The sequence below is a fragment of the Pyrus communis genome, chromosome 1, assembly GCF_041283825.1.
Source record: "Pyrus communis isolate YQ-2024b chromosome 1, ASM4128382v1, whole genome shotgun sequence".
NCBI lineage: Eukaryota > Viridiplantae > Streptophyta > Magnoliopsida > Rosales > Rosaceae > Pyrus > Pyrus communis.
In genome coordinates, this window is record NC_142565.1 from 20,702,084 (window position 1) to 20,709,800 (window position 7,717).

The window sequence follows — 7,717 nt, forward strand, 5'->3', positions numbered from 1 at the left end:
CCTTGTGCCGCAGCAACTAGGAGAGGAAGGAAGCTTAAAACGGTTCATGCTTGCAGATTGGAGCGTTTTAGGTGTACTTCGTTCTTGTTTCCAATGTTTATTTTGTTATTACTTTCTAAGTTTGCTGTAATCATGAGTGGCTAAACCCCTAATTAGTTAGGGGAAAGTTTGAAGCCATGAACATGTTTGAAATATGAATTGATTTCTTCCAATTGTGATTTGCTAAGTTGTGATTGCAATTCAATTATCTGTTTATTAAAAACTTGTTTTTGTATGTTGATTAAGGATGCATACTTAGTTTTCATGCATAAACTTAATGCTAGTTTATAAACAAGTTTCACCTAATCGTCACAAGTTTATAAACATGAGTAGTGAAGGTTGCTAGTCACAACCGTGTTAATTGAATTCTTGGCAAGAGTATCATGCATTCATAGTTACAATTGCCTCGTCAACACTTATAATTTTCATAGAGCATAATGATCTCTCATTGTATCTCTTCTATGCATTCATGTTGAGAACCGTTGGAGAATGATTTGAATTGTCGCATGCATCATCCAATTCAATAACATAAGGAAAATTTGAGGGTTAATTAGTGCATCACGGTTAACTTGGGGTGTTGAGCATCATAATTAGTGAAAAGCAATTGGAGAATCGATTCATATATAAATGTGTCATGTGTGGAGAATGGACCTGTAACTAATCCATCCATCATCTTGTTTTCAAAATTCGTTTTACAATCTGCTTAGTTTTAAAACTTGCTTTGTTGTTTCAATTTTCGTCAAATCAAAACCCCCCTTTACTTTCTTGTTCTTTAGTGTTTAGAATCTGTTTAATTTATGTTTTAAAGTGTTTTGAATCAACCTATAATCTTAAATTCGTCCAAAATTGTGTTTAAGGTCAGAAACTGCCTAGTTAGTGTTTTTAGGCAGTTTTGAGTCTTTTGAACCTGTTTTGAGTCCTTTGAGTCTTTGTGAACGTTTTTAACTTTGTTTTTATGTTTTTAAGTCAGTTTAGAGGTCTTAGCATCCTTACTACAATTTGAGAACAAGAGGGTTAATTTGTGTGCTTAACGATTTTCGCATCAGTAATCACAAAGGAAAATTAGTTTTTGTAACATGCTTGAAGGAATGAACTCAAACTAACGCTACATCCCTGTGAGACTTGAGCCTAAACGTTTATTTGGAGAGTAATAATCTGTGCATCATTGTTTTCTAAAGTCGTTGCATGATCTCATTATTCTTTGCTTGGTTACTACTTAGAAGGCGTTTCATCACTTAGTTCCAAATGCTAGAACTCATGCCCATTTCATTCAAAGCATGTTATTGATTTGCATAACACGTATTCAAGATGAAGTTGTGTAGTGACCACCATCAAAGCCAAATAAGCCGTGTGCCCTTCACTCATTTTGTGTTTAAGTTTAACCCCATTGAGCCGTGTTAGCCCATGTTCGTTGTTAACCCATATTATCCTCACCTAGCCTAGATTAGGATCACCCATACCCTTGTTCTTGAAGCATAGTAAGCATGACTGAAAATGAATTCCTTTTTGATTAAGGTGTTGCAGAAACTAAGTGTGGGGGAAGGATTATTGATGTGAGTTTGTGTGCCATAGGCACGGCTAAAAAAAAAAAAAAAAGAAAAAAAAAAAGAGAAATGTGAAAAAGAAGAAAAAAAAAAAGAAAAAAGAAAAGGAGTTGAAAATAAGTGAGAATGAACTCACAGGTGTTGGTTGTTGAAGAAAGGGTCCAAAAAGTTGAATATGGCCCTAAGTTTTGTATGACTTCCCCTTGGGTGTTCAAAGTTGATTTTTGCGTTCTAAAGGGAATTCTAAGTGTCTAATTCATTACTTTGCTCACTATTGCTTAAAGAACTTTTGTTTATCCCTATCTTTTCTTGTTAGCCAATACCCCAAGCCCCGTTACAACCCTTGACTTCTATCTTGAGTGTTGTGCATTTCAATTGTGGAGTTTGAATTTGGTATGAGCATATGGTGTCACTGGTTCTCGCATCTAAGTAGTAGCATTCCATTCATGAGATCATATCTAAACATGTTTAATTACTCCAGAAATTGCTTTCTTTGTTATAACGTATGTGAGTACTAGTCGTCATGTTTACATCAATCTTCTCACATATAACTATTGTAGGGTGTGTAGTCAGAAAATCTGAGTGAAAATTGAGTGCATAACTAGTGAGGAATTGAGGGAATTCTCTAAGGCATGTTACTACATTCAAAATGTGTTTTAATTGATTAAATGCGAACTAGTGAATGGTGACTATGATTAAGTATGTGCTTGAGGAGAAGGAAGACTAAAAGCTATGTGAGTAATGATCTTTGACATGTCATGTTTCATTGGAAATCCCTGAGGCAAACGTTGGAAGGTTTAGGTTATGTTTTGTTTGTTTTGTTTCGTCTTGTTTTCTTTAGTTGTTTTGTTTTGCTCGAGGACTAGCAAAAGCTAAGTGTGGGGGAATTTGATAGGAGCATATTCATGCGACTTAATTAGCTTGTTCTCGTGCATTTATGTTGTGTTTCCTTAGTTATTTTAGTGTTTAAAGTCGCTTTTGTGCATTACTCCTCCACATTCAGAAATTCGCTAGAAATACATTCCCAACCCTTTGCCGCAGCCATCCTTCACCATTCTCCATATTTTCCCACCTTGCCGCACTCCCCATCCCTCCAAAACACTACCCTACCATCACACATCCATTCCTCCATACAAATACCACCCAAAACCTGTCCTTAGACCTTGATCCGCAACAAAGAGGAGGATAAGTGGGCTTGGACGTTGATGCAATTCAATTTAGAGTTGCTGGAATTTTTAGGTGTTTCCTCTCCTTTAATTTCAATGGTTAAATTTACTTTTCTTTGTCTTGTACGTATGAGGAACTAAACCCCCCCTTGGCTAGGGGGGGATTCGAAACCATGATCATGCTTGCTATATGATTTGATTACCTCTAATTGCGTTTCATAAGTTGTGAATTCAATTCACTTATCTATTTGAATTAAACTGATTTGTGTGTGTTGGTTGAGAGTGCACGCTTAATTATCATGCATAAATCTAATGCTAGGATATAAGGAAGTTTCACCTAATCGTTACAAACTTATATTCACAAGTAGTAAAAGTTGATGATCTCAATTGCGTTAAGTAAATTCTTGGCATAAGTTTCATGCAATTCATAGTAACGAGTACTTCGTCAATGCTTATGGTTTTCAAATAACTTAATGATTCTTGCTTGTATCTCTATTATGCAATTCATGTAGGGAACTTGTGGGGAATGCTTTGGGTTGTCGTATGCAATCATCCAATTCAACAACGTTAGGAAAATCTGAGGGTTAATTAGTGCAATTCACGGTTAATCTGGGGCGTTGAGAATTCATGGTTTATTGAAAAGCAATTAGAAATCGTTTTGTGTGCAAGTATGGCATGTGTGGAGATGAACCCCTTAGCTAGCCTTCATTCCATTCATTAAATCCAAATTCGTTTTAAAATCTGTTCGTTTTACAAAGTTTTAAGTTTTGTTTTCAAATTCGTCAAAATCAAAATCCCCCTTTACTTGGAGTGTCAAATTAGTTAGAAATCAATTTAGTTTGTGTTTTTAAAGTATCTTGAGTCGAGTTATAACTATTTTCGTCCAAATTCTTCTCTAGTGCTCGAAACTGCTCAGAAAGTAGTTTTAAGGCAGTTTTGAGTGTTTTCTTGCTGTTTTGAGTCTTTTGGTTTGTCTTAGTGTTTTAAACTTTAGTTTTGCATTCTTTGGGTCTAGTTTGGTGTTTTATATTGTGTTTTTACGTTTTTGAGTCAAATCCAATTGATTAACAATCCCTCCTAATCCCCGGTCCAGAACGATCCCTACTTACATTCTTCACTACAATTGATAAAAAGAGGGTTTAATTTGTGTGCGTATAAATCTCACATCAGAATATAAGTTTGTAACTATTAGGTGAAACTCACTTATATTCTAGCATCATATTCATGCATGAAAATTAAGCGTGCACTCTCAATAAACATACACAAATAAGTTATCAATCAAGCAGTTAAACGAATTGAATCCAAAACTCATGAAATTCCAACCAAAGGTAATCAATTCATATTGCAAGCATAAACATAGTTGCGAATCACCCCCTAGCTAACTAGGGATTTAGCCTTGATAAGTCACACTTTGCATGCATTTATATCCTCCTTATTTGGCGTTTTTGTGATTGTTTTAGATTGAACTAGTTGCATTTTACATTATTTGGTGTTAGTGTGCAGCCAAGGGTGAACTTGGATCAATGGGAAGGCAAATGAAGTAAAAACATTCCAAAAAAGATGTGAAGTGTTAAGAGATGTAATTCGGCCATATTGGGTGATTTTAAACAAGGCAAAAACATTGAAGTCAATTATGTGGTTCCAACACCAAAACATGCATTCACATGCATGTCACAACCTTGGCCGTGTGTTCCCATATCATCCCATCATTTGATGCAATTCTAACACCAAATCAGATTCCTCACAATCCCATTTCCATCACTTAATTCATTTCAGCCATTTTGACACCAACAAACACAAACATCCATTCCGTGCACTCCATTACATTTCTACACTTCATCTTTACAGAAATTCACATGCATTGTGATTAAACAAGTAACTCCTTGCAGCCATCATTTCAGAAATCCAACCCATCCCTTTGTCCATGCCGTGTGTTCTTCCCATTTTCAGATTTGTATAAACATTTTATGGTGCTCCAATTGACCTTTGCAGGTTCCACTCACTTGTGGCAGCAAGAGCATGTGCTTCTTTGAATACATTAACATTTCCTTGGACATTGCCCATGCCGTGAGTCTTCCATCTCAGAAACACAATCATTTCCATCACTTAAGCTCTGCCATCTGAGTTAAACAAAGCCAAGATCCAATCTGATTGTCCCCCCCATCATTAGACTCATTCAGAAATTCACCAAGGGGGATAGATTGCTCTCTCGGATTCAAGGGATCACACACACCATTCTTGCTCTAATTTCTGTCCACCATTCACTCTCATTCTCCCTCTCCATTCCATTGCATTCAACACTCTCCCTCTCTCACAGAAACTATCCATTCTCTTCCACACACGTATAACCACTCCATTTCACTCCATTTCTGTCCATTGTTACTCTCACATTCTATCCATTTCTGTCTTAAGGGCAGAAACCATCCAAACCAAATCAATCTACTTCATCCGCACCACATTTGGAGAAGCAACACCAAGGAACTCTTCAAGGGCTTCAACATCAGTTTTGCTTCAAGGGTTCCTTCTACTTCATTCTATGTTCATTCATGTTGTGTACCTTTATGTTAAACATTCTGTAAACATGAATTGTAACTAATTTTCCTCTAGGGATTCGATGTAGCCTTGCAAGATTGACCATGTAATCAAGTTAGAATGCTCAGTTTGTTCATCTATTTCTTGTTTCATTTTCTGATTTAGTTGTGACTTTGTGAGTTGATTTTAATGTTTGATCATCATTTGAATTAATCACTAAGTTGTGTAGCCAAGATTAAAGCACACATCATGCATAATCTTGGTAGATATGTGAATGAATGAGGGGAAGGTTTAGCATACATCCTGCCGAATTTCTCCCTTTGGTTTAATGAATGTTTCTTGTACATTACGTAATCTTGATTGTGAACCAAAGTTGCACATCACAATTAGGTTCATGATTAGAGACATTTGATCAAATCCACACATCATATGGTTGATCATATCCAAGTGAAACAAACTCAAGAAATAGGTAGATGAATGAATACAAACTAACTTGACAAACATGGACTTAGTTGAGCAATGGTGAAACCGAATCCCTAGCTTCATTTCCATTGATACTATCCTATTCTATTAGTTGTTGATTCATTTAGTTGTGTTTACTTCTTTTATTTATGCTTTCAAGTAACAACAACAAATCTGCTCAATTTGACTAGTTTGGTTCATTTCATAGAAGTTCTTGCAAAACAAGTGATTACATAGGTCCAATTAGTCCCTGTGGATTCGACACCCTTACTTGTGCCATTATATTAAACATATTCTAGCATTAGGAAGGAATATTACATCAACAAAAATGGCGCCGTTGCCGGGGACTGATTTCAGTCCCTTGTAATTGCTTGTTTGCTTGTTTGCTATTTTGATTAGTGTCAAGGTTCATAAATTGTCGAATTGATAACTGGAAGTTGGTTTAAGTTGCATATATTTCGTGAGTAGAGAGGAAGACCTTAGCCATTCCATTATCCATTGGTTTACATCAATTTGCTTTACAATCTGTTTTCTTTATAATCTGTCCATTTAATTGCATTTCGTCCAAATACAATTTCCCCCATATTTTGTTAAGTTTTAGGCTTAGAATCTGTCTTATCTTGGGTTTTGAAGCATTTTGAGTCAAGCTCAAACCTAATTTTCGTCCAAAATTGAGTTTAGTGTCAAAACTGCCCAGTTTGTGTTTTTAGGCAGTTTTGAGAGTTTTTAGCTTGTTTTGAGTCTTGTGAATCTGTTTTGAGTCCTTTGAGTCTTTGTTTTGTCCAAATTAGTTAGAACGTGTTTTGATTTGTGTTTATAAGTGTTTTGATTCAAGTTTCCATCCAATTTCGTCCAAATTAGTGTAGGTGCTCAAAACTGCCCAGAAAGTGGTTTTTAGGCAATTTTGAGTCTTCTAGTTGCTGTTTTGGGTTTTAGGTTTGTTTAAGTGTTCTAAGCGTTTAGTTCCACATCCATTGAGTCTTTTCAAACGTTTTTAAGTTTATTTTTGTTCTTTTCATTGTTGTTTGCTTCTTGATTTTCATTCACACTTGTGTTACTTTGTTTCAGGTAGTATATGTCAAATAAACTTGTTGAGTTAGGCCAAAGAATTGAACGGTTGAAGGGCCACACTTTGGACAACTTTGTGCCATCAAGTTCATCCTTTAGCCGTGAGGAAGAGGAAAGGAATTCACCTAGTTCAACAAGTAAAGAATCTGAGCAATTTGATTGGGAAAGAGAAGAAGAGATGGCGGGCAACGAAGATGAGCTTCGAGCTTTGGAGGACTTTGCTCAACCAATCATACCAAATTCACCTTCATGCATCTTGCTGCCCACAGAAGCTAGAAACTATGATCTCAAATCTTCACATTTTCATATGTTTCCCTCATTTTATGGCTTACCTAATGAAGACCCTTTAGCTCATATTAAAGAGTTTTACAATGTTGTGAGTGGTTTACCTTTGCAGGGAGTAAGTGAGGTGAATTTGAGGATGAGAGTGTTTCCTTACACATTGAAAGATAAGGCCAAGAGTTGGTTGATGACTCTAACACCAGGTTCCCTCACCACATGGGATGCCGTGGCTAAGAAGTTCTTGGAGAAGTTCTTTTCCACTCAAAAGACAGCCACATTAAGGGGACAAATCTTCAACTTCAAACAAGATGATGGTGAACCTTTCAATGAGTGTTGGGAGCGTTTTAAAGGCCTCTTGATACAATGTCCACACCATGGGTTACCTTTTCACTTACAAATGCAAATTTTCTATGATGGATTAACCCAAAATTGTCAATCAACTGTTGATAATGCAGCAGGTGGAGCATTGAAGAAAAAGAATGCTCAAGAGTCATATAACATTTATGAGATGTTGGGGTCTAATGCTCAACACAAAGATTTAAGGGGTAAGAAAGTTGGAGTCTATGAAACAAGTTCTAATCATGAGCTTTTGTTGCAGGTAGCTAACCTAGAAAGGAAGCTTGA

The 7,717-nt window shown here is 36.2% G+C and overlaps 1 non-coding gene across 1 annotated transcript; it reads right to left on the reverse strand.

Annotated features, from left to right (window-relative positions):
* Positions 1-7,363: 7,363 nt before the first annotated feature.
* On the reverse strand, positions 7,364-7,474 carry LOC148699336 (small nucleolar RNA R71). Its single transcript, XR_015966717.1, has one exon. It is a non-coding gene; the product is annotated as a small nucleolar RNA R71 (small nucleolar RNA).
* Positions 7,475-7,717: the final 243 nt, after the last annotated feature.